The sequence below is a fragment of the Coregonus lavaretus genome, assembly GCF_964263955.1.
Source record: "Coregonus lavaretus genome assembly, contig: HAP1_SCAFFOLD_2461, whole genome shotgun sequence".
NCBI classification, from domain to species: domain Eukaryota; kingdom Metazoa; phylum Chordata; class Actinopteri; order Salmoniformes; family Salmonidae; genus Coregonus; species Coregonus lavaretus.
Window position 1 is genome coordinate 17,949 of NW_028160745.1, and position 25,553 is coordinate 43,501.

At 38.5% G+C, this 25,553-nt stretch overlaps 2 long non-coding RNA genes across 2 annotated transcripts; both read right to left on the minus strand.

Moving 5' to 3' along the window:
• Nucleotides 1–1,448: 1,448 nt before the first annotated feature.
• Nucleotides 1,449–3,435, minus strand: LOC311121490. The gene is made up of 3 exons (XR_014612289.1): nt 3,375–3,435; nt 2,499–2,576; nt 1,449–1,471 (listed from the first exon to the last, which is right to left on the minus strand). It is a non-coding gene; the product is annotated as an uncharacterized lncRNA (long non-coding RNA).
• Nucleotides 3,436–15,251: 11,816 nt separating this feature from the next.
• Nucleotides 15,252–17,542, minus strand: LOC311121491. Its single transcript, XR_014612290.1, has 3 exons — nt 16,889–17,542; nt 16,315–16,462; nt 15,252–15,344 (listed from the first exon to the last, which is right to left on the minus strand). It is a non-coding gene; the product is annotated as an uncharacterized lncRNA (long non-coding RNA).
• Between the last annotated feature and the right edge of the window lie 8,011 nt (nt 17,543–25,553).

Below are 25,553 nucleotides of genomic sequence, written 5' to 3' on the forward strand. Positions count from 1 at the left end.
AAGCTGATTGAAATTGGAATTGAATGGTACCTGAGCTACAGTTGGCATGCTCTAGTTCTATCTATTCATCTTCCTTTTTAATGCTACATTTCTGTTGTGGATGTAGTATTTGATAGCAACCCAGTCTCTGTCTTTCAGAGCTACTGGCTCTGCTTGGAGGCAGGAGTCACAGTCCTTTTTACCTGGTATTCTGCAGCTTGTTATGAAATGAAGCAAATGCCGCTCAACAGCTTTCACTTCATCACCTGTCCACTTGCTTCTCACCTTCACAGCTTTCATAAATGGAAACAAAATACAACTGATTAACAATGAGCTCTGCTAAAGTGACAAATGGAGGATATGATACAAAGGATTCTAGTTAGTAGTTATATGATGTTATCAATACATGTGAATACAAAATGCTTACTAACCTTGCTTTCCTTTGGAGCACTTTGAGGATGCTTGGGATGTGACTATTTTACCATGTCTTGGTTGTGTGTTGCTCATGTGTACGTTATCCAAGGTGGTTGACTCAGGAGTGCCCTCTATGTTGTCTAGGGTGGTTGACTCAGAAGTGCCCTCCATGTTGTCCAGGGTGGTTGACTCAGAAGTGCCCTCCATGTTGTCCAGGGTGGTTGACTCTGGTGTTTGCCTCAGAAGTGTCTGGTCCCTAGAAGTCTCTGTTGTTGAGCCTTTGCAAAGTAATAATGAATGTGATTATGTTCTATGAGCTTTATGACAATACGTTTGCTTGCTTGTATTATTCACTGTAAACAACCTCAATGTCAGGCAATATTCAATTCTACATTAGATATTAACTGATATTTGAGATATAAACATAAACTGATTGCAAATCCATAAATGTGGAATTACTTATCACCACCAATGTGATTGTTTAAAAACAGATAGAGGATCATTTCGATAATCCCCACAGAAATTTGCATTTATGTGACATAACTTAAAGATATTACCACATATATACAAGTCAGGATACCTTTGCATTGATGTAGGTCAGCAATGGTTTCTTCGCTGGAATCATCATCACTCATTTCTACTTCATCTGGTTGGGTAAAAAACATTTAAGGCCAATTATTTAAATTAAGGACTAACAACACTTATAATAGTTATATTTGAAGTGACTAAAAACTATATTTCAAACAAAATGTTACCTTCAGGATTGACCTCAATGTCATCCAGCCCTTTCCCCTGCAGGTAAGGCAGTCTTCCTTTTTCGATTGACCTCTGTCTCTCAGCTATCTCTTTTTTAGCCTTCTCATAACGATCCTCACAACGATCATGATGGCGCCTCAGATTTTGCAGATGGCGTCTTTTTCTAAGCTGTACAAATCAAAAATTAATTTGTATAAGTCTTACTTGAAATTTCTGTGTTAACAAAGAACATTAACTATTTTATCCAATGAAAATAATGCAGCTTTCTTACCTGCTTTGCAGTAGGACACTGGAAGGGCACAAATCCACTGGACTTGCTTGCCTTGAATGAAATTATGAAGAATAAATATTTGTTTGTAATAACACAGTACCGTAACAGTAAATTAGGATATTATACATTATACTGTATGTGAAAATAATTTGGCTTAAGAAATTGACAATACTGTTTTTGGATCTGGGGTTTTTAAGCAAGACTCTATAGAAATGGTTAAAACTGTACAATATCTGCTAACCAACAATATGAGGACCTGGGATCTTGTCAATTGTTGTCTGCAACAAAATACAACAATAACATGTCAGAAATATTGTGTTATATAATATAGATCATATCTAATTAGTAAACTAATGATCATACTCAGTTCAGTCACAATATATTCCTACCACCTGTCTATCATAATCGCCTTTGGGGTGAGACTCAGTGCTGAGGTCAAGGGCTGCATTGACCACAGTTGTTAGGAAAGATAATTCATATGTGGATCTGGGCTTTTTATGCAAGACTATAGAAATGGTTAAAACTGTACAATATCTGCTAACCAACAATATGAGGACCGTGTAACACACACACTCTACTCTGGTTGGGTCATACCATATCGGGGCGTTATCTGAAACACATTTACGTCTTGAACAGACTAAGTATGAAATGAAGACATGACGACTGAACACATCTAGAGTCAAGGTTCCTGACTTTGAGTTATCCTTTTGTGGTCAATGAAAGCTCACAACCTTAAAATTAATGTAAATGGATCTACTGCCATATACATTAAATCACGCAAATTGATAAGAAGTATGTTAAATGGGCAAAAACATTGCCCAAAAAACAAACAAACATAGGCATTAGAGAGAATAAAGATTAATTTTATGTTTTGAGGGGCGGTTAGTTCTGTCAAATGGTCGGGCTAATTTTGTTTACGCAATGATATTGAAACAAGTTACGGGATGTTGATATTGTGAACATTTTACACAAAAAGTTGGTTGTAATACAGTAAAAAGCCATTTAATTTATATATTGGAATGAACTGAGACATCAATTTAATTTAAATAGAAAATATCTACAATACATTTTTAATAACCTGTTGGAAGGATGAAGTGGATTTCTGTCTCACTTCTGGGTCTGCTGAAGGTTGAGCTGGGATCTTGTCACTTGGTGTCTGCAACGAAATACAACAATAACATGTCAGAAATATTGTTATATAATATAGATCATATCTAATTAGTAAACTAATGATTGTACTCAGTTCAGTCACAATATATTCCTACCACCTGTCTATCATAATCGCCTTTGGGGTGAGACTCATTGCCGTGGTCAAGGGCTGCATTGACCACAGATGTTAGGAAAGATAATTCATATGTGGATCTGGGCTTTTTATGCAAGACTCTATAGAAATGGTTAAAACTGTACAATATCTGCTAACCAACAATATGAGGACCGTGTAACACACACACTCTACTCTGGTTGGGTCATACCATATTGGGACGTCATCTGAAACACATTTACGTCTTGAACAGACTAAATACGAAATGAGGACATGACGACTGAACACATCTAGAGTCAAGGTTCCTGACTTTGAGTTATCCTTTTGTGGTCAAAGAAAGCTCACAACCTTAAAAGTAATGTAAATGGATCTACTGCCATATAAATTAAATCACACAAATTGATAAGAAGTATGTTAAATGGGCAAAACCATTGCCCAAAAAACAAACAAACATAGGCATTAGAGAGAATAAAGATTAATTTTATGTTTTGAGGGGCGGTTAGATCTGTCAAATGGTTGGGCTAATTTTGTTTATGCAATGATATCGAAACAAGTTACGGGATGTTGATATTGTGAACATTTTACACAAAGTTGGTTGTAATACAGTAAAAAGCCATTTAATTTATATATTGGAATGAACTGAGACATCAATTTAATTTAAATAGAAAATATCTACAATAAATGTGTAATAACCTGTTGGAAGGATGAAGTGGATTTCTGTCTCACTTCTGGGTCTGCTGAAGGTTGAGCTGGGATCTTGTCACTTGGTGTCTGCAATGAAATACAACAATAACATGTCAGAAATATTGTGTTATATAATATAGATCATATCTAATTAGTAAACTAATGATTGTACTCAGTTCAGTCACAATATATTCCTACCACCTGTCTATCATAATCGCCTTTGGGGTGAGACTCATTGCTGTGGTCAAGGGCTGCATTGACCACAGATGTTAGGAAAGATAATTCATATGTGGATCTGGGCTTTTTATGCAAGACTCTATAGTAATGGTTAAAACTGTACAATATCTGCTAACCAACAATATGAGTACCGTGTAACACACACACTCTACTCTGGTTGGGTCATACCATATCGGGACGTCATCTGAAACACATTTACGTCTTGAACAGACTAAGTACGAAATGAGGACATGACGACTGAACACATCTAGAGTCAAGGTTCCTGACTTTGAGTTATCCTTTTGTGGTCAAAGAAAGCTCACAACCTTAAAATTAATGTAAATGGATCTACTGCCATATAAATAAAATCACACAAATTGATAAGAAGTATGTTAAATGGGCAAAAACATTGCCCAAAAAACAAACAAACATAGGTATTAGAGAGAATAAAGATTAATTTTATGTTTTGAGGGGCGGTTAGTTCTGTCAAATGGTCGGGCTAATGTTGTTTATGCAATGATATCGAAACAAGTTACGGGATGTTAATATTGTGAACATTTTACACAAAAAGTTGGTTGTAATACAGTAAAAAGCCATTTAATTTATATACTGGAATGAACTGAGTCATCAATTTAATTTAAATAGAAAATATCTACAATAAATGTGTAATAACCTGTTGAAAGGATGAAGTGGATTTCTGTCTCACTTCTGGGTCTGCTGAAGGTTGAGCTGGGATCTTGTCACTTGGTGTCTGCAATGAAATACAACAATAACATGTCAGAAATATTGTGTTATATAATATAGATCATATCTAATTAGTAAACTAATGATTGTACTCAGTTCAGTCACAATATATTCCTACCACCTGTCTATCATAATCGCCTTTGGGGTGAGACTCATTGCTGTGGTCAAGGGCTGCATTGACCACAGATGTTAGGAAAGATAATTCATATGTGGATCTGGGCTTTTTATGCAAGACTCTATAGAAATGGTTAAAACTGTACAATATCTGCTAACCAACAATATGAGTACCGTGTAACACACACACTCTACTCTGGTTGGGTCATACCATATCGGGACGTCATCTGAAACACATTTACGTCTTGAACAGACTAAGTACGAAATGAGGACATGACGACTGAACACATCTAGAGTCAAGGTTCCTGACTTTGAGTTATCCTTTTGTGGTCAAAGAAAGCTCACAACCTTAAAAGTAATGTAAATGGATCTACTGCCATATAAATAAAATCACACAAATTGATAAGAAGTATGTTAAATGGGCAAAAACATTGCCCAAAAAACAAACAAACATAGGTATTAGAGAGAATAAAGATTAATTTTATGTTTTGAGGGGCGGTTAGTTCTGTCAAATGGTCGGGCTAATGTTGTTTATGCAATGATATCGAAACAAGTTACGGGATGTTAATATTGTGAACATTTTACACAAAAAGTTGGTTGTAATACAGTAAAAAGCCATTTAATTTATATACTGGAATGAACTGAGTCATCAATTTAATTTAAATAGAAAATATCTACAATAAATGTGTAATAACCTGTTGAAAGGATGAAGTGGATTTCTGTCTCACTTCTGGGTCTGCTGAAGGTTGAGCTGGGATCTTGTCACTTGGTGTCTGCAATGAAATACAACAATAACATGTCAGAAATATTGTGTTATATAATATAGATCATATCTAATTAGTAAACTAATGATTGTACTCAGTTCAGTCACAATATATTCCTACCACCTGTCTATCATAATCGCCTTTGGGGTGAGACTCATTGCTGTGGTCAAGGGCTGCATTGACCACAGATGTTAGGAAAGATAATTCATATGTGGATCTGGGCTTTTTATGCAAGACTCTATAGAAATGGTTAAAACTGTACAATATCTGCTAACCAACAATATGAGTACCGTGTAACACACACACTCTACTCTGGTTGGGTCATACCATATCGGGACGTCATCTGAAACACATTTACGTCTTGAACAGACTAAGTACGAAATGAGGACATGACGACTGAACACATCTAGAGTCAAGGTTCCTGACTTTGAGTTATCCTTTTGTGGTCAAAGAAAGCTCACAACCTTAAAAGTAATGTAAATGGATCTACTGCCATATAAATAAAATCACACAAATTGATAAGAAGTATGTTAAATGGGCAAAAACATTGCCCAAAAAACAAACAAACATAGGTATTAGAGAGAATAAAGATTAATTTTATGTTTTGAGGGGCGGTTAGTTCTGTCAAATGGTCGGGCTAATGTTGTTTATGCAATGATATCGAAACAAGTTACGGGATGTTAATATTGTGAACATTTTACACAAAAAGTTGGTTGTAATACAGTAAAAAGCCATTTAATTTATATACTGGAATGAACTGAGTCATCAATTTAATTTAAATAGAAAATATCTACAATAAATGTGTAATAACCTGTTGGAAGGATGAAGTGGATTTCTGTCTCACTTATAGGTCTGCTGAAGGTTGAGCTGGGATCTTGTCACTTGGTGTCTGCAACAAAATACAACAATAACATGTCAGAAATATTGTGTTATATAATATAGATCATATCTAATTAGTAAACTAATGATTGTACTCAGTTCAGTCACAATATATTCCTACCACCTGTCTATCATAATCGCCTTTGGGGTGAGACTCATTGCTGAGGTCAAGGGCTGCATTGACCACAGATGTTAGGAATGATAATTCATATGTGGATCTGGGCTTTTTATGCAAGACTCTATAGAAATGGTTAAAACTGTACAATATCTGCTAACCAACAATATGAGGACCGTGTAACACACACACTCTACTCTGGTTGGGTCATACCATATCGGGACGTCATCTGAAACACATTTACGTCTTGAACAGACTAAGTACGAAATGAGGACATGACGACTGAACACATCTAGAGTCAAGGTTCCTGACTTTGAGTTATCATTTTGTGGTCAAAGAAAGCTCACAACCTTAAAAGTAATGTAAATGGATCTACTGCCATATAAATAAAATCACACAAATTGATAAGAAGTATGTTAAATGGGCAAAAACATTGCCCAAAAAACAAACAAACATAGGTATTAGAGAGAATAAAGATTAATTTTATGTTTTGAGGGGCGGTTAGTTCTGTCAAATGGTCGGGCTAATGTTGTTTATGCAATGATATCGAAACAAGTTACGGGATGTTAATATTGTGAACATTTTACACAAAAAGTTGGTTGTAATACAGTAAAAAGCCATTTAATTTATATACTGGAATGAACTGAGTCATCAATTTAATTTAAATAGAAAATATCTACAATAAATGTGTAATAACCTGTTGAAAGGATGAAGTGGATTTCTGTCTCACTTCTGGGTCTGCTGAAGGTTGAGCTGGGATCTTGTCACTTGGTGTCTGCAATGAAATACAACAATAACATGTCAGAAATATTGTGTTATATAATATAGATCATATCTAATTAGTAAACTAATGATTGTACTCAGTTCAGTCACAATATATTCCTACCACCTGTCTATCATAATCGCCTTTGGGGTGAGACTCATTGCTGTGGTCAAGGGCTGCATTGACCACAGATGTTAGGAAAGATAATTCATATGTGGATCTGGGCTTTTTATGCAAGACTCTATAGAAATGGTTAAAACTGTACAATATCTGCTAACCAACAATATGAGTACCGTGTAACACACACACTCTACTCTGGTTGGGTCATACCATATCGGGACGTCATCTGAAACACATTTACGTCTTGAACAGACTAAGTACGAAATGAGGACATGACGACTGAACACATCTAGAGTCAAGGTTCCTGACTTTGAGTTATCCTTTTGTGGTCAAAGAAAGCTCACAACCTTAAAAGTAATGTAAATGGATCTACTGCCATATAAATAAAATCACACAAATTGATAAGAAGTATGTTAAATGGGCAAAAACATTGCCCAAAAAACAAACAAACATAGGTATTAGAGAGAATAAAGATTAATTTTATGTTTTGAGGGGCGGTTAGTTCTGTCAAATGGTCGGGCTAATGTTGTTTATGCAATGATATCGAAACAAGTTACGGGATGTTAATATTGTGAACATTTTACACAAAAAGTTGGTTGTAATACAGTAAAAAGCCATTTAATTTATATACTGGAATGAACTGAGTCATCAATTTAATTTAAATAGAAAATATCTACAATAAATGTGTAATAACCTGTTGGAAGGATGAAGTGGATTTCTGTCTCACTTATAGGTCTGCTGAAGGTTGAGCTGGGATCTTGTCACTTGGTGTCTGCAACAAAATACAACAATAACATGTCAGAAATATTGTGTTATATAATATAGATCATATCTAATTAGTAAACTAATGATCATACTCAGTTCAGTCAAAATATATTCCTACCACCTGTCTATCATAATCGCCTTTGGGGTGAGACTCATTGCTGAGGTCAAGGGCTGCATTGACCACAGATGTTAGGAAAGATAATTCATATGTGGATCTGGGCTTTTTATGCAAGACTCTATAGAAATGGTTAAAACTGTACAATATCTGCTAATCAACAATATGAGGACCGTGTAACACACACACTCTACTCTGGTTGGGTCATACCATATCGGGACGTCATCTGAAACACATTTACGTCTTGAACAGACTAAGTACGAAATGAGGACATGACGACTGAACACATCTAGAGTCAAGGTTCCTGACTTTGAGTTATCCTTTTGTGGTCAAAGAAAGCTCACAACCTTAAAAGTAATGTAAATGGATCTACTGCCATATAAATTAAATCATGCAAATTGATAAGAAGTATGTTAAATGGGCAAAAACATTGCCCAAAAAACAAACAAACATAGGCATTAGAGAGAATAAAGATTAATTTTATGTTTTGAGGGGCGGTTAGTTCTGTCAAATGGTTGGGCTAATTTTGTTTATGCAATGATATCGAAACAAGTTACGGGATGTTGATATTGTGAACATTTTACACAAAAAGTTGGTTGTAATACAGTAAAAATCCATTTAATTTATATATTGGAATGAACTGAGACATCAATTTAATTTAAATAGAAAATATCTACAATAAATGTGTAATAACCTGTTGGAAGGATGAAGTGGATTTCTGTCTCACTTCTGGGTCTGCTGAAGGTTGAGCTGGGATCTTGTCACTTGGTGTCTGCAACGAAATACAACAATAACATGTCAGAAATATTGTGTTATATAATATAGATCATATCTAATTAGTAAACTAATGATTGTACTCAGTTCAGTCACAATATATTCCTACCACCTGTCTATCATAATCGCCTTTGGGGTGAGACTCATTGCTGAGGTCAAGGGCTGCATTGACCACAGATGTTAGGAATGATAATTCATATGTGGATCTGGGCTTTTTATGCAAGACTCTATAGAAATGGTTAAAACTGTACAATATCTGCTAACCAACAATATGAGGACCGTGTAACACACACACTCTACTCTGGTTGGGTCATACCATATCGGGACGTCATCTGAAACACATTTACGTCTTGAACAGACTAAGTACGAAATGAGGACATGACGACTGAACACATCTAGAGTCAAGGTTCCTGACTTTGAGTTATCATTTTGTGGTCAAAGAAAGCTCACAACCTTAAAAGTAATGTAAATGGATCTACTGCCATATAAATAAAATCACACAAATTGATAAGAAGTATGTTAAATGGGCAAAAACATTGCCCAAAAAACAAACAAACATAGGTATTAGAGAGAATAAAGATTAATTTTATGTTTTGAGGGGCGGTTAGTTCTGTCAAATGGTCGGGCTAATGTTGTTTATGCAATGATATCGAAACAAGTTACGGGATGTTAATATTGTGAACATTTTACACAAAAAGTTGGTTGTAATACAGTAAAAAGCCATTTAATTTATATACTGGAATGAACTGAGACATCAATTTAATTTAAATAGAAAATATCTACAATAAATGTGTAATAACCTGTTGGAAGGATGAAGTGGATTTCTGTCTCACTTCTGGGTCTGCTGAAGGTTGAGCTGGGATCTTGTCACTTGGTGTCTGCAACGAAATACAACAATAACATGTCAGAAATATTGTTATATAATATAGATCATATCTAATTAGTAAACTAATGATTGTACTCAGTTCAGTCACAATATATTCCTACCACCTGTCTATCATAATCGCCTTTGGGGTGAGACTCATTGCTGAGGTCAAGGGCTGCATTGACCACAGATGTTAGGAATGATAATTCATAGGTGGATCTGGGCTTTTTATGCAAGACTCTATAGAAATGGTTAAAACGGTACAATATCTGCTAACCAACAATATGAGGACCGTGTAACACACACACTCTACTCTGGTTGGGTCATACCATATCGGGACGTCATCTGAAACACATTTACGTCTTGAACAGACTAAGTACGAAATGAGGACCTGACGACTGAACACTTCTAGAGTCAAGGATCCTGACTTTGAGTTATCCTTTTGTGGTCAAAGAAAGCTCACAACCTGAAAAGTAATGTAAATGGATCTACTGCCATATAAATTAAATCACGCAAATTGATAAGAAGTATGTTAAATGGGCAAAAACATTGCCCACCCCCCCAAAAAAAAAAAAAAAACAGGCATTAGAGAGATTAAGATTAATTTTATGTTTTGAGGGGCGGTTAGTTCTGTCAAATGGTCGGGCTAATGTTGTTTATGCAATGATATCGAAACAAGTTACGGGATGTTAATATTGTGAACATTTTACACAAAAAGTTGGTTGTAATACAGTAAAAAGCCATTTAATTTATATACTGGAATGAACTGAGACATCAATTTAATTTAAATAGAAAATATCTACAATAAATGTGTAATAACCTGTTGGAAGGATGAAGTGGATTTCTGTCTCACTTCTGGGTCTGCTGAAGGTTGAGCTGGGATCTTGTCACTTGGTGTCTGCAACGAAATACAACAATAACATGTCAGAAATATTGTGTTATATAATATAGATCATATCTAATTAGTAAACTAATGATCATACTCAGTTCAGTCACAATATATTCCTACCACCTGTCTATCATAATCGCCTTTGGGGTGAGACTCATTGCTGAGGTCAAGGGCTGCATTGACCACAGATGTTAGGAATGATAATTCATAGGTGGATCTGGGCTTTTTATGCAAGACTCTATAGAAATGGTTAAAACTGTACAATATCTGCTAACCAACAATATGAGGACCGTGTAACACACACACTCTACTCTGGTTGGGTCATACCATATCGGGACGTCATCTGAAACACATTTACGTCTTGAACAGACTAAGTACGAAATGAGGACCTGACGACTGAACACTTCTAGAGTCAAGGATCCTGACTTTGAGTTATCCTTTTGTGGTCAAAGAAAGCTCACAACCTGAAAAGTAATGTAAATGGATCTACTGCCATATAAATTAAATCACGCAAATTGATAAGAAGTATGTTAAATGGGCAAAAACATTGCCCACCCCCCCAAAAAAAAAAAAAAAACAGGCATTAGAGAGATTAAGATTAATTTTATGTTTTGAGGGGCGGTTAGTTCTGTCAAATGGTCGGGCTTATTTTGTTTACGCAATGATATCGAAACAAGTTACGGGATGTTGATATTGTGAACATTTTACACAAAAAGTTGGTTGTAATACAGTAAAAAGCCATGTAATTTATATATTGGAATGAACTGAGACATCAATTTAATTTAAATAGAAAATATCTACAATAAATGTGTAATAACCTGTTGGAAGGATGAAGTGGATTTCTGTCTCACTTCTGGGTCTGCTGAAGGTTGAGCTGGGATCTTGTCACTTGGTGTCTGCTACAAAATACAACAATAACATGTCAAAAATATTGTGTTTTATAGTATAGATCAAATCTAATTAGTAAACTAATGATCATACTCAGTTCAGTCACAATATATTCCTACCACCTGTCTATCATAATCGCCTTTGGGGTGAGACTCATTGCTGTGGTCAAGGGCTGCATTGACCACAGATGTTAGGAATGATAATTCATATGTGGATCTGGGCTTTTTATGCAAGACTCTATAGAAATGGTTAAAACTGTACAATATCTGCTAACCAACAATATGAGGACCGTGTAACACACACACTCTACTCTGGTTGGGTCATACCATATCGGGACGTCATCTGAAACACATTTACGTCTTGAACAGACTAAGTACGAAATGAGGACATGACGACTGAACACATCTAGAGTCAAGGTTCCTGACTTTGAGGTATCCTTTTGTGGTCAAAGAAAGCTCACAACCTTAAAAGTAATGTAAATGGATCTACTGCCATATCAATTAAATCACGCAAATTGATAAGAAGTATGTTAAATGGGCAAAAACATTGCCCAAAAAACAAACAAACGTAGGCATTAGAGAGATTAAGATTAATTTTATGTTTTGAGGGGCGGTTAGTTCTGTCAAATGGTCGGGCTTATTTTGTTTACGCAATGATATCGAAACAAGTTACGGGATGTTGATATTGTGAACATTTTACACAAAAAGTTGGTTGTAATACAGTAAAAAGCCATGTAATTTATATATTGGAATGAACTGAGACATCAATTTAATTTAAATAGAAAATATCTACAATAAATGTGTAATAACCTGTTGGAAGGATGAAGTGGATTTCTGTCTCACTTCTGGGTCTGCTGAAGGTTGAGCTGGGATCTTGTCACTTGGTGTCTGCAACAAAATACAACAATAACATGTCAGAAATATTGTGTTATATAATATAGATCATATCTAATTAGTAAACTAATGATCATACTCAGTTCAGTCACAATATATTCCTACCACCTGTCTATCATAATCGCCTTTGGGGTGAGACTCATTGCTGAGGTCAAGGGCTGCATTGACCACAGATGTTAGGAATGATAATTCATAGGTGGATCTGGGCTTTTTATGCAAGACTCTATAGAAATGGTTAAAACTGTACAATATCTGCTAACCAACAATATGAGGACCGTGTAACACACACACTCTACTCTGGTTGGGTCATACCATATCGGGACGTCATCTGAAACACATTTACGTCTTGAACAGACTAAGTACGAAATGAGGACATGACGACTGAACACATCTAGAGTCAAGGTTCCTGACTGAGTTATCCTTTTGTGGTCAAATAAAGCTCACAACCTTAAAAGTAATGTAAATGGATCTACTGCCATATAAATTAAATCACACAAATTGATAAGAAGTATGTTAAATGGGCAAAAACATTGCCCAAAAAACAAACAAACATAGGCATTAGAGAGAATAAAGATTAATTTTATGTTTTGAGGGGCGGTTAGTTCTGTCAAATGGTCGGGCTAATTTTGTTTATGCAATGATATCGAAACAAGTTACGGGATGTTAATATTGTGAACATTTTACACAAAAAGTTGGTTGTAATACAGTAAAAAGCCATTTAATTTATATACTGGAATGAACTGAGACATCAATTTAATTTAAATAGAAAATATCTACAATAAATGTGTAATAACCTGTTGGAAGGATGAAGTGGATTTCTGTCTCACTTCTGGGTCTGCTGAAGGTTGAGCTGGGATCTTGTCACTTGGTGTCTGCAACAAAATACAACAATAAATATTCTGTATTATAATCTATTTAATTAAAACTGAGAAAATCATCAGTGTATATACACTGCTCAAAAAAATAAAGGGAACACTTAAACAACACATCCTAGATCTGAATGAATGAAATAATCTTATTAAATACTTTTTTCTTTACATAGTTGAATGTGCTGACAACAAAATCACACAAAAATTATCAATGGAAATCAAATTTATCAAACCATGGAGGTCTGGATTTGGATTCACCCTCAAAATTAAAGTGGAAAACCACACTACAGGCTGATCCAACTTTGATGTAATGTCCTTAAAACAAGTCAACATGAGGCTCAGTAGTGTGTGTGGCCTCCACGTGCCTGTATGACCTCCCTACAATGCCTGGGCATGCTCCTGATGAGGTGGCGGATGGTCTCCTGAGGGATCTCCTCCCAGACCTGGACTAAAGCATCCGCCAACTCCTGGACAGTCTGTGGTGCAACGTGGCGTTGGTGGATGGAGCGAGACATGATGTCACAGATGTGCTCAATTGGATTCAGGTCTGGGGAACGGGTGGGCCAGTCCATAGCATCAATGCCTTCCTCTTGCAGGAACTGCTGACACACTCCAGCCACATGAGGTCTAGCATTGTCTTGCATTAGGAGGAACCCAGGGCCAACCGCACCAGCATATGGTCTCACAAGGGGTCTGAAGATCTCATCTCAGTACCTAATGGCAGTCAGGCTACCTCTGGCGAGCACATGGAGGGCTGTGCGGCCCCCCAAAGAAATGCCACCCCACACCATGACTGACCCACCGCCAAACCGGTCATGCTGGAGGATGTTGCAGGCAGCAGAACGTTCTCCACGGCGTCTCCAGACTCTGTCACGTCTGTCACCTGTGCTCAGTGTGAACCTGCGAGAGCGCAGGGCGCCAGTGGCGAATTTGCCAATCTTGGTGTTCTCTGGCAAATGCTAAACGTCCTGCACAGTGTTGGGCTGTAAGCACAACCCCCACCTGTGGACGTCGGGCCCTCATACCACCCTCATGGAGTCTGTTTCTGACCGTTTGAGCAGACACATGCACATTTGTGGCCTGCTGGAGGTCATTTTGCAGGGCTCTGGCAGTGCTCCTCCTGCTCCTCCTTGCACAAAGGCGGAGGTAGAGGTCCTGCTGCTGGGTTGTTGCCCTCCTACGGCCTCCTCCACGTCTCCTGATGTACTGGCCTGTCTCCTGGAAGCGCCTCCATGCTCTGGACACTACGCTGACAGACACAGCAAACCTTCTTGCCACAGCTCGCATTGATGTGCCATCCTGGATGAGCTGCACTACCTGAGCCACTTGTGTGGGTTGTAGACTCCGTCTCATGCTACCACTAGAGTGAAAGCACCGCCAGCATTCAAAAGTGACCAAAACATCAGCCAGGAAGCATAGGAACTGAGAAGTGGTCTGTGGTCACCACCTGCAGAACCACTTCTTTATTGGGGGTGTCTTGCTAATTGCCTATAATTTCCACCTGTTGTCTATTCCATTTGCACAACAGCATGTGAAATTTATTGTCAATCAGTGTTGCTTCCTAAGTGGACAGTTTGATTTCACAGAAGTGTGATTGACTTGGAGTTACATTGTGTTGTTTAAGTGTTCCCTTTATTTTTTTGAGCAGTGTATATAAAGCGGTGACAAAATACATGCAAGAAGGGACATGTATTTATATATTTTATAATTCTTTGACAGATCCTATACATTATAATATATTAAAGCAGATGTACTTACCAGAGCACGCCATGGCCACTGAGATTCTCCATAATCATAGGTTATTTCACTCTCTGCTTGAATGTTTTCAATAGCAAACAAGCAAAGATGAGGTTTACATTGGACTGTCATCTTTTTCATTTTGCAATTTGGTGACCTGTGGGCATCATTTACCAGCCGCCCCAGTGAACCGTCTTCGCAGGATGCATCTATGCTAAAATTGAAGAGGGAAACAGATTTTACGTTTTCTCCACAAAACATATAAACATATAGAGATTAACTGATGTCTTATAGGGCTTTACTTACCACCATGAGCCATTGTTCCATTCAAAATCAAACAAGAAAGCATTTTGCTTTTCCGTATACTTCGCCTGCCTCTTGTCCCGTTCATATTGCGATATAAACTCCCCACGGTACTCGAGGACAAAGGATCCCTTTTCAATTGGTGCTGAGGCAAATACACCACGTCCTGATACAACAAAGTTAAGAACTTAGTATCAAGTAATACAGTTCAAATTAGGTTAATGAATTGCAGATGATCAGACCCATTTAGCCTGCTTATCAATGTGTATGATTTAATATTTAGGGGAAAGATCCATTGCAGGGGTGCAAACTGGTAAGGACCCAAAAAGGTGTCAACATTAAAAATACATTTGGTCTGAAAACTATGAAAATCACGAGGAGACGTATTTTATGTTGGATTTAATGACAGATCTGCAGCTAAAAACGGAAAAGACGAAACAATGGCGTTAAAGCGGGGCAAAAAGAGATGTGATCCCAGGTAAGGTTCCAGCAGTTATCACCGCTAGACCTGCAGTGACTTGCACCGCTGAGTCTGCCTTTGACTCCCCGCTTTAGACCGCTTTATTGCAGACTTTGTATTTAAGGACATTAGCGTACACAAAAAAGTCCCAAATCACACAGGCTGGGATTACGCACCCACTCGTGTTGTGAACATGATTCTCTGTCGGTAGGCCTACTCGGCGGTGCATTTTCGCTATTAACTTGAATGGTGCCGTATTTGTTCTACGCGCTGATACGCATCATTCACATGTATTGTACATTTTTATCATTTAAATGCTTCTACATTCCGTTTATTGATGGGGTTGTTATGATCAAATGTTAAAAACATTTTTTTAATTTAAATCACATTACCGGCTTTCACACATAGCACGAACGGTCTGCCGACTGGCCAAGGAAATTACCACCAATATCACACATTCTAATAGAAGTTGGGAGGTGTAGTTCATAAATCTTGAATATTTTTCCCCATCCCCCAACTGCTTGCAAAAGAATCACAACATAACTTCTGAAATTGGATGTTAAAGCCGTATGTGTCTAATGCAGCGGTACGCAGTGATTTTTTCACTTGTGTAAGACTTGAATGTGTTTCAAATGACATCCCAATATGGTATGAGTAGCGTGTGTGTATAACATACCTTTATAGTCATTGATCCATTTGGCTTTATAACAAGGCTTGTCACTTCCAGAAATAATAAAATGAATAGCCTCAGCCTCAGGACTAAGTCTGGCTCTTCGTTTTGACATGCTCTTCAATTGCCCATGTGCTCCTCAACTAGAAAACATCTACATTGGATGACAAAAAGTCAGTGAGACAAATACAGAAAAGACTAATACTTGATTTGAATCGAATAAGGATATATCAAATGGTATTAGTCTGCCTTTAGTCATATCGTGCTCATGTTCTTACTAATGCAGTATCCGGTTAGCTTATTAGGCTAACCGATCAGTGCAAACCTTATGCAACTGCAATCACAATAGCAATCTTTTCACAGTAAGCACAGTAAGCAATCTTAACACCTTCAAAGATAAATACTGTTATAAAAGTATAGTACTGTAAACTCTACAAATAACATTATCTGAACTGAACAACCAATATCATCACTTTGGCTTTAAATGGAAAAACATGATAGTGCTAAGTAACATTTGTGGTCAAGAACACAGATAATAACTATCTCTTTAGTTGTAAATGAAGAAAAATAAATGTATTACCTTCATTTCTCTTGCACTTCTTCCAGTTCTGAATTTTCCATGTGGCAAAAGTCCTTTTCATTCCTTTCAGCTAATTTGCTAACATTAGCTTATCTGACTAATTGATGCTAAATTACGTTTTTATTTGAGGGATTTAGGGGGATTTTATGATAATAAATAAATAATATGCCATTTAGCAGACGCTTTTATCCAAAGCTTAGTTATAGTTGACTATGATGACATGTATTATGTGTATTCAAGTAAATCTATCTTGAATAGTTGGAAAGTGTGCTCAAACAAAATCAGGATATGTCACGTAACTAAAGTGTGTCACGTGACTAAAGTGTGTCACGTGACTAAAGTGTGTTTAAAGTGTGTTAATGTTCCAAAACTGACCACTAGGTGGCGTATTCACAGGTGAGCAAAAAGCGTAAACACACACACACACTTCAAATCATGAGATTGTGACATTTAAAGACTTTTCAGATTTTTGGTTTAGGGGCATTCTATGGTCGTCTAGAACACTGTAGTGAGCTCGGAAAAATGAGGACTCCAAAAATGTCCTCATATTTCCGAGCGTCCTGACATTGAAGGTGAGTTGTCATAAAATTGTCTTCATATGTCACCAAAACGAGTACACACACACACACACACACACACACACACACACACACACACACACACACCTTTATCCTGTACCATGGCACAGCTTTTTGGCTCACCTTTCCCTCAGCCCTACATCAGCCTGTTCTTATCACAGTATACAGCCATTCACCAGCTAATGCAGTCTGCCATTAGAAATACTGTTATGTAACAACTTAGATTAGTCCATGGAAGAATGTTAGAGTTAAATACTTAAATACCACACCATGAATAGCCACTACAACATGAATCGGATGTTTTTTAAATGCAATGTTATGGAAAGTGCTGAGAACCCATTAATACATCTGTATTAGGGTCATGTTATGGGAAGTGCTGAGAACCCATTAATACATCTGTATTAGGGTCATGTTATGGGAAGTGCTGAGAACCCATTAATACATCTGTATTAGGGTCATGTTATGGGAAGTGCTGAGAACCCATTAATACATCTGTATTAGGGTCATGTTATGGGAAGTGCTGAGAACCCATTAATACATCTGTATTAGGGTCATGTTCAATAGGCATGAAACAGACTCAAACTTTGAATAACTGAGAACGTACCTGAACATGTCCAATAACCCAACTATATACAAACATATTGCTGTTCATAGTCATAGCTCATTTTTTATAACGTTTTTCAACGGAAAACTAAAGAAATTGTTCATGTTCATGAACAAAGTGTTCATATTGGGTTCAGGCAGTACCTTCCAGTTTTCTCCCTACTGAACTCAACCCTTCAGGGTGAGAGGAAACTCTCATTCCTTCTGTTCAGTCCCATGCTCAGTCAGTCAGTCAATCAGTCAGTCCATGGAATGATGATGTCACAGGGAGACACTTAGCGGCTACGCAACGTTACGCTCGGCTAATCAGGGGTCAGAGGTCGGCGCTGTCTGTGTGTTCTTAACGTCTTTACTTCCTGGAAACACTCCACCAACGCTTCTACTGCATTCCCCCAGGTCTGTAGGGGCTGGAGCTGTGACCTCTCTCTCTCTCTCTCTCTCTCTCTCTCTCTCTCTCTCTCTCTCTCTCTCTCTCTCTCTCTCTCTCTCTCTCTCTCTCTCTCTCTCACTCTCTATCTCTCTCTCTCTCTCTCTCCCTCTCTCTCTCTCTCTCTCTCTCTCTCTCTCTCTCTCTCTCTCTCTCTCTCTCTCTCTCTCTCTCTCTCTCTCTCTCTCTCTCTCTCTCTCTCTCTCTCTCTCTCTCTGTCTCTGTCTGTCTCTACCTAGCTCCTACCTCTCTCCTCTCTCTCCTACTCTCTGTCTCTCTGTCTGATGTGTCTCTCTCTCTCTCCCTCTCTCTCTTTCTCTCTCTTTCTTTCTCTCTCTGCCCCCCCCCCCTCTCTTGCTCTTGTTTCACCTTCACTCTCACACAAAAGTTTTAGAACACCTACTCATTCAAGGGTTTTTCAAACCATCTCAATTGGGTTTAGGTCGGGGGATTGTGGAGGTCAGGTCATCTGATGCAGCACTCCATCACTCTCCTTCTTGGTAAAATAGCCCTTACACAGCCTGGAGGTGTGTTGGGTCATTGTCCTGTTGAAAAACAAATGATAGTCTCACTAAGCCCAAACCAGATGGGATGGCGTATCGCTGCAGAACGCTGTGGTAGCCATGCTGGTTAAGTATGCCTTGAATTCTAAATAAATCACAGAAAATGTCACCAGCAAAGCACCCCCACACCATAACACCTACTCCTCCATGCTTTACGGTGGGAAATACACATGCAGAGATCATCCGTTCACCCACACCACGTCTCACAAAGACACGGCGGTTGGAACCAAAAATCTTAAATCTGGACTCCAGACCAAAGGACAAATTTCCACTGGTCTAATGTCCATTGCTCGTGTTTCTTGGCCCAAGCAAGTCTCTTCTTCTTATTGGTGTCCTTTAGTAGTGGATTCACACAGTCTCCTCTGAACAGTTGATGTTGAGATGTGTCTGTAACTTGAACTCTGTGAGGCACTTATTTTGGCTGCAATTTCTGAGGCTGGTAACTCTGATGAACTTATCCTCTGCAGCAGAGGTAACTCTGGGTCTTCCATTCCTGTGGCGGTCCTCATGAGAGCCAGTTTCATCATAGCGCTTGATGGTTTTTGCGCCTGCACTTGAAAAAACGTTCAAAGTTCTTGAAATGTTCCATATTGACTGACCTTCATGTCTTAAAGTAATGATGGACTGTCGTTTCTCTTTGCTTATTTGAGCTGTTCTTGACATAATATGGACTTGGTTTTTACCAAATAGGGCTACCTTCTGTATACCCCCCCTACCTTGTCACAACACAACTGATTGGCTCAAACGCATTAAGAAGAAAATATATTCTACAAATTAACTTTTAAGAAGGCACACATGTTAATTCAAATATATTCCAGGTGACTACCTCATGAAGCTGGTTGAGAGAATGCCAAGAGTGTGCAAAGCTGTCATCAAGGCAAAGGGTGGCTGGCTATTTGAAGAATCTCAAATATAAAATATGTTTTGATTTGTTTAACACTTTTTTGGTTACTGTTATTTCATAGTTTTGATGTCTTCACTATTATTCTACAATGTAGAAAATAGTAAAAATTAAGAAAAACCCTTGAATGAGTAGGTGTTCTAAAACGTTTAACCGGTAGTGTATGTGCTAATCTTTCCAGTGGAATCCCATCATGTGAAAAGCACCTTTTAATTTACAACCAAGGAAATGCCTCTCTAATCTGTCACCATTACGTTAGCATGTAACGGCTTGTAGCTGCACGTATCATGCTCTCAGCATGGAGGGAGAAAGAGAGAGACGGAAGAAGTGATAGAGAGGTGGGAGAGAGAGAGAGAGAGAGAGAGAGAGAGAGAGTTTAGGCATCATAAATCATGTAATCCGGTGTGATTCTTTCCATGTCTTTCTCTCAGAGGACTCTAACCCAACTCCCAACTCTGTCTGGAACAATCAGCCTCCTAATTTCCCCTGAGCAGATCTAAGAATTAGCCGGCTTAGAAGGCAACACTTTCACACGCTCTCTATTCACTAAAATGCCAAAGTCCTGCTAGCCTGTTAATTTCACTCTCTGACACACACACATAAGCTGACAGACACAGACAAATAAAGTGTAAGAAGATTAGCTGCTGCATGTGCAGTAGCTAATGGGGATCCTAATAAACTAAACTAAACACAAATGTGAAAACACACCCTATGACAGACATGCAATGTTAGATTAATGAGAGGCTAGTTGAGGATCACATCACCTCCACCTTACCCGACACCCTAGACCTACTACCATTTGCCTACAGATGCAAATCGCCATCGCACTGCACACTGACCTATCCCATCTGGACAAGAGGAATACCTATGTGAGAATGCTGTTCATTGACTACAGCTTAGTTTTCAATACCATAGTGCCCTCCAAGCTCAGCACTAAGCTCAGGGCCTGGGTCTGAACCCTGCCCTGTGCAACTGGTCCTAGACTTCCTGAGGGGTCGACCCCAGGTGGTGAAGGTGGTCAACAGCACCTCCGCTACGCTGATCCTCAACACGGGGGCCCCACAAGGGTGTATGCTCAGCCCCCTCCTGTACTCCCCGTTCACCCATGACTACGTGGCCATGCACGCCTCCAACTCAGTCATCGAGTTTGCAGATGATGCAACAGTGGTAGGCCTGATTACCAACAACGACGAGACAGCCTACAGGGAGAAGGTGAGAGCCCTGGAGGAGTGGTGCCAGGAAATTAACCTCTCCCGCAACATAACGAAGGAGCTGATCGTGGACTTCAGGAGACAGCAGAGGGAGCACGCCCCCGTCCACATCAACGGGGAGAGGGTGAAAAGCTTCAAGTTCCTCGGCGTGCACATCACTGACAACCTGAAATGGTCCATCCACACAGACAATGTGGTAAAAGAAGGCACCACAGCGCCTCTTCAACCTCAGGAGGCTGAATAAATTTGTCTTGGCCCCTAAGACCCTCACAAACTACTACAGATGCACCATTGAGAGCATCCTGTCGGGCTGTATCACAGGCTGGTACTGCAACTGCAACGTCTAGAACCGCAGGGCACTCCAGAGGGTGGTGCGGTCAGCCCAACGCATCACCGGGGGCAAACTACCCGCCCTCTAGGACGTTTAAAGCACCCGACGTCACAGGAAGGCCAAAAATATCATCCAGGACCTCAGCCACCCAAGCCACGGCCTGTTCACCCTGCTACCATCCAGAAGGCGAGGTCAGTACAGATGCATCAAATCTGGGACTGAGAGACTGAGAAACAGCTTCAATCTCCAGACCATCACACTGTTAAATAGTCCCCACTAGCCGGCCTCCGCCCAGTACCCTGCCCTGAACTTTACTCACTGTTACTAGTTGGCTACCACCCGGTACTCAACCCTGCCCCTTGGAGACTGCTTTACATAGTCATTGAACACTGGTCACTTCAATAATGTTTGCATACTGTTTAACCCACTTCATATGTATATACTGTATTCTAGTCAAGGCTCATCCTATATAACTACTGCTGTACACACTTGTTCTATTCATATACTGCCCATAATGTCTATACACACCATCACATACATATGCAGTGTATTTATATTACGGACTCGTTGTAATATTTCTATATTTCTTAATTCCTTTCTTTATAATTTAGGGATTTGTTTGTATTGTTTTGTATTGTTTTGTATTGTTAAGTATTACTGCACTGTTGGAGCTGGGAACATAAGCAGTTCACTACACCCGCGATAACAGCTGCAAAATATATGTACGCAACCAATAACATTTGATTTTGCTTTGATTGGGTGTGTCACAAACACATTCTTTAGATTCCCTGTGGGGCAAACCAATTTAGTAAGGGTTTGTGTTCTGTCCAGTTTATACAAATACGACATGTTTCAGATACACTCAAATGAGACAGTGTTATATCTCAGACCACACAACCACACAGAGCAGCTCGTTTGAAGTTGCGCTGTACTCAACACCATCCTCCAGCTATTACTGCTATTTATATCTGAAACGTGTAAAACATTGTTATCTTCTGCAACGAGCATCAATCACACACTACACTTGACACAGACCAGATCACCCTTACTAAATGGGTTTTCCCCCATGAAAGAATCTATGGAATGTGTATGGTGTGTGTTGATTGAGGTAGAGCAGTGGTGGAGGTGTAAATCCCTCCACCACATAGAGAGACGAGAGAGAGAGAGAGAGAGAGAGAGAGAGAGAGAGAGAGAGAGAGAGAGAGAGAGAGAGAGAGAGAGAAACAGGCCTATAGATGGAGTGCAAACATTACAGAAATCTACCAAAAAGCAATTAGTAGCCAAAAAATACAATCCCTCATTGACAACTTTTTAACCTTAACATTATCCTACAATGTTGGTGTAAATGTGTCAGTTTGGAACATAAACTTTATTTTTAACAAAAATATAAGCCTTCATTATGGGGAAACACTGAAGCAATACAAACACACCCTAAGAACAAAAAAGGAACAGCACATTACAAATCAGCTGGATGGAATTGAGAAATCCATAGAATCAAACCACTTCTGGGAGAATTAGAATAAATCAAACAAACCACATCATTACTAATTGGCTATCCAAAATGGTGATATGTGGAGAAATCACTTTGCAAACCTCTACAGCAATGTAACAAAGAGCCCAGAACAAAAATATTGTCAGGAGTGCTGTATGTGGAAGGTGCGGGAATCAGGCGCAGGACACAGAAGCTACATTCAACAGTCTTTAGTGAATCAATACGAGCAAAAGTGCCCGGAGACGAGCGATACGCACACAGGCGTAAATGAACAGGAAAAATACTAACGCGCACAACAAGTGCGAAAACCTCTCCTAAAAACCAAGGAGGGAAAACCAATACAGACACGAAGACAGGAAGCTCAATAACACACAACACAAGACTAACAAAACGAGAACTTATAGGACACATAATCAACGCTAACTAACCACAGGTGTACAACAATCAGACAAAAGCAAACGAACATAGAAACATACAACGGTGGTAGCTAGTATTCCGGAGACGACGACCGCCGAAACCTGCCCGAGCAAGGAGGAGGAGCAGCCTCGGCAGATTCCGTGACAAATATATACTAGACAAATCCTTGAAACAGTGGTCAAAGACTATCAGAATCCTGTGGATACCGGATACCGATATTACAGAACAATAATTACTGACAAACTATGCACTCTACAACCCAAAAAGGCCTGTGGTGCTGATGGTATTTGAAATTAAATGATAAAATATACAGACCACAAATTCTAATTGGCTATACTCAAACTCTTCAACATTATCCTCACTGCAGGTATATTCCCCGATATTTGGAACCAAGGATTGATCAAACCAATCTATTAAAATGTAGACAAATTTGACCCAAATAATTACAGAGGAATTTGCATTAACAGCAACTTGAGGAAAATTCTGTGCAGTATCATAAATAGCAGACTACTTCATGTCCTTGATGAACACAACGTCCTAAGGAGGGGTTACAGCAGCACCTAGATCATCTGCACAGGTTCCCTCAGACCTGGGCTCTAACAGTTAACCAAAAAACGAACAAATAGAATGATATTCCAAAAGAGGTCCAGAAATAAGGATCACAGATATAAATTCTGTTTGGACAAAGTTCTATTAGAACACACCAAAAACTACATGTATCTAGGAATAAATATCAGCAACACAGGTAGTTTCTCATGGCTGTGAACGAGCTGACACAAAGCAAGAAGAGCATTATATGCCTTTAAAAAGAACCAGCTGGTTCTGAGGCTCAGTTCACTAACCCAAACCAACCCCATAGAGCCTCAGGACAGCACTCAGAAAATCTGGCTCAACCAAATTATCCAAAGCAAAAAAAAAAATATGTCACCTATTGGAAAGACACCATAGAAAAATCCAATCTTGTTGTTATTAGTTGTTGTTATTAGTCCCATCCTTCAGCTCCATTCAACACCTCCCATATATCTCTTAACACCATCCATATTGGATTTCTATTTTCCATATATTTTTCAACTGTACTGTGATGTTTTACAGAAGTTCTGAACCTTTCTATTCTCATTGTTTCTACAGATTGTAAATTGAAAATATATTCTCTTCGCAGCAAAATCTGCAGAGCTGGGAAGATTGTATCCCCCATATAAATAACATTATATTGGTAGCAAGAATTTTATATAATAATTTAAATTGATAAATTATATGTTTTGAATCCGGCATCGTTTTGCGTATCAATTCATAAACACTGTGCCATGGAATCGGTACGTCAAAAATCTCTTCCCAACTATTTTGCAATCTATATCGGATGGCTGTCAATCCTTTGGTCCTTAAATGAAACTGGTATACTTTTTTATCTATCACAATTTTCTTTAACCAATTATATTCTTTAATGCAAGGCCGACAGACAAGTTCCTTACTTTTTCCCCCTTCCACTTTCCTTTTCCATTTTTGCGGTAATGCTGCAATTATTTGCTTGTAATTTTGGGTAGAGCAGACATGTTTTTGTTAGCTGCATAACTCCACCAGTCCTACCGATAATATCATTTACGAAGATTATACCTTTTTTAAACATTTTGTCAAAAAAAAGTTTTTTTTATCAATTAGTATATTTGAGTTTAACCACAATATTTGTTGCGTTATTTGTTCTGTCATTTCTGGAGGATTAAATTGAAATTGCAACCAACTTTCTATGGCTTGTTTTAGAAATAGTGATATTTGGGAGATTATTTCATTTTCAAATAACTTAAAGTGAGAGGTTGTAATCTGAATAAAGGGAAAAGGCCATTCTTGAACAGTGGGTGAGACAATCTTACTAATTTGCTAGAGAACCAGTTCGGATTTAAGTATAACTTTTGTATGACTGAAGCTTTTAGTGATAGGTCTAATGCTTTAATATTTAATAATTTCTGTTCTCCGAATTCGTAGTCATTATATAAATAGGCCCGTTTTAATTTTGTCTGGCTTGCCGTTCCAAACAAAATGAAATAATTTTTTTCTCATATAATTTAAAAAACTGTTCGTTAGGCGTAGGCAAGACCATAAGCAAATAGGTAAACTGGGGTAATACTAAAGAGTTAATCAGGGTGATTT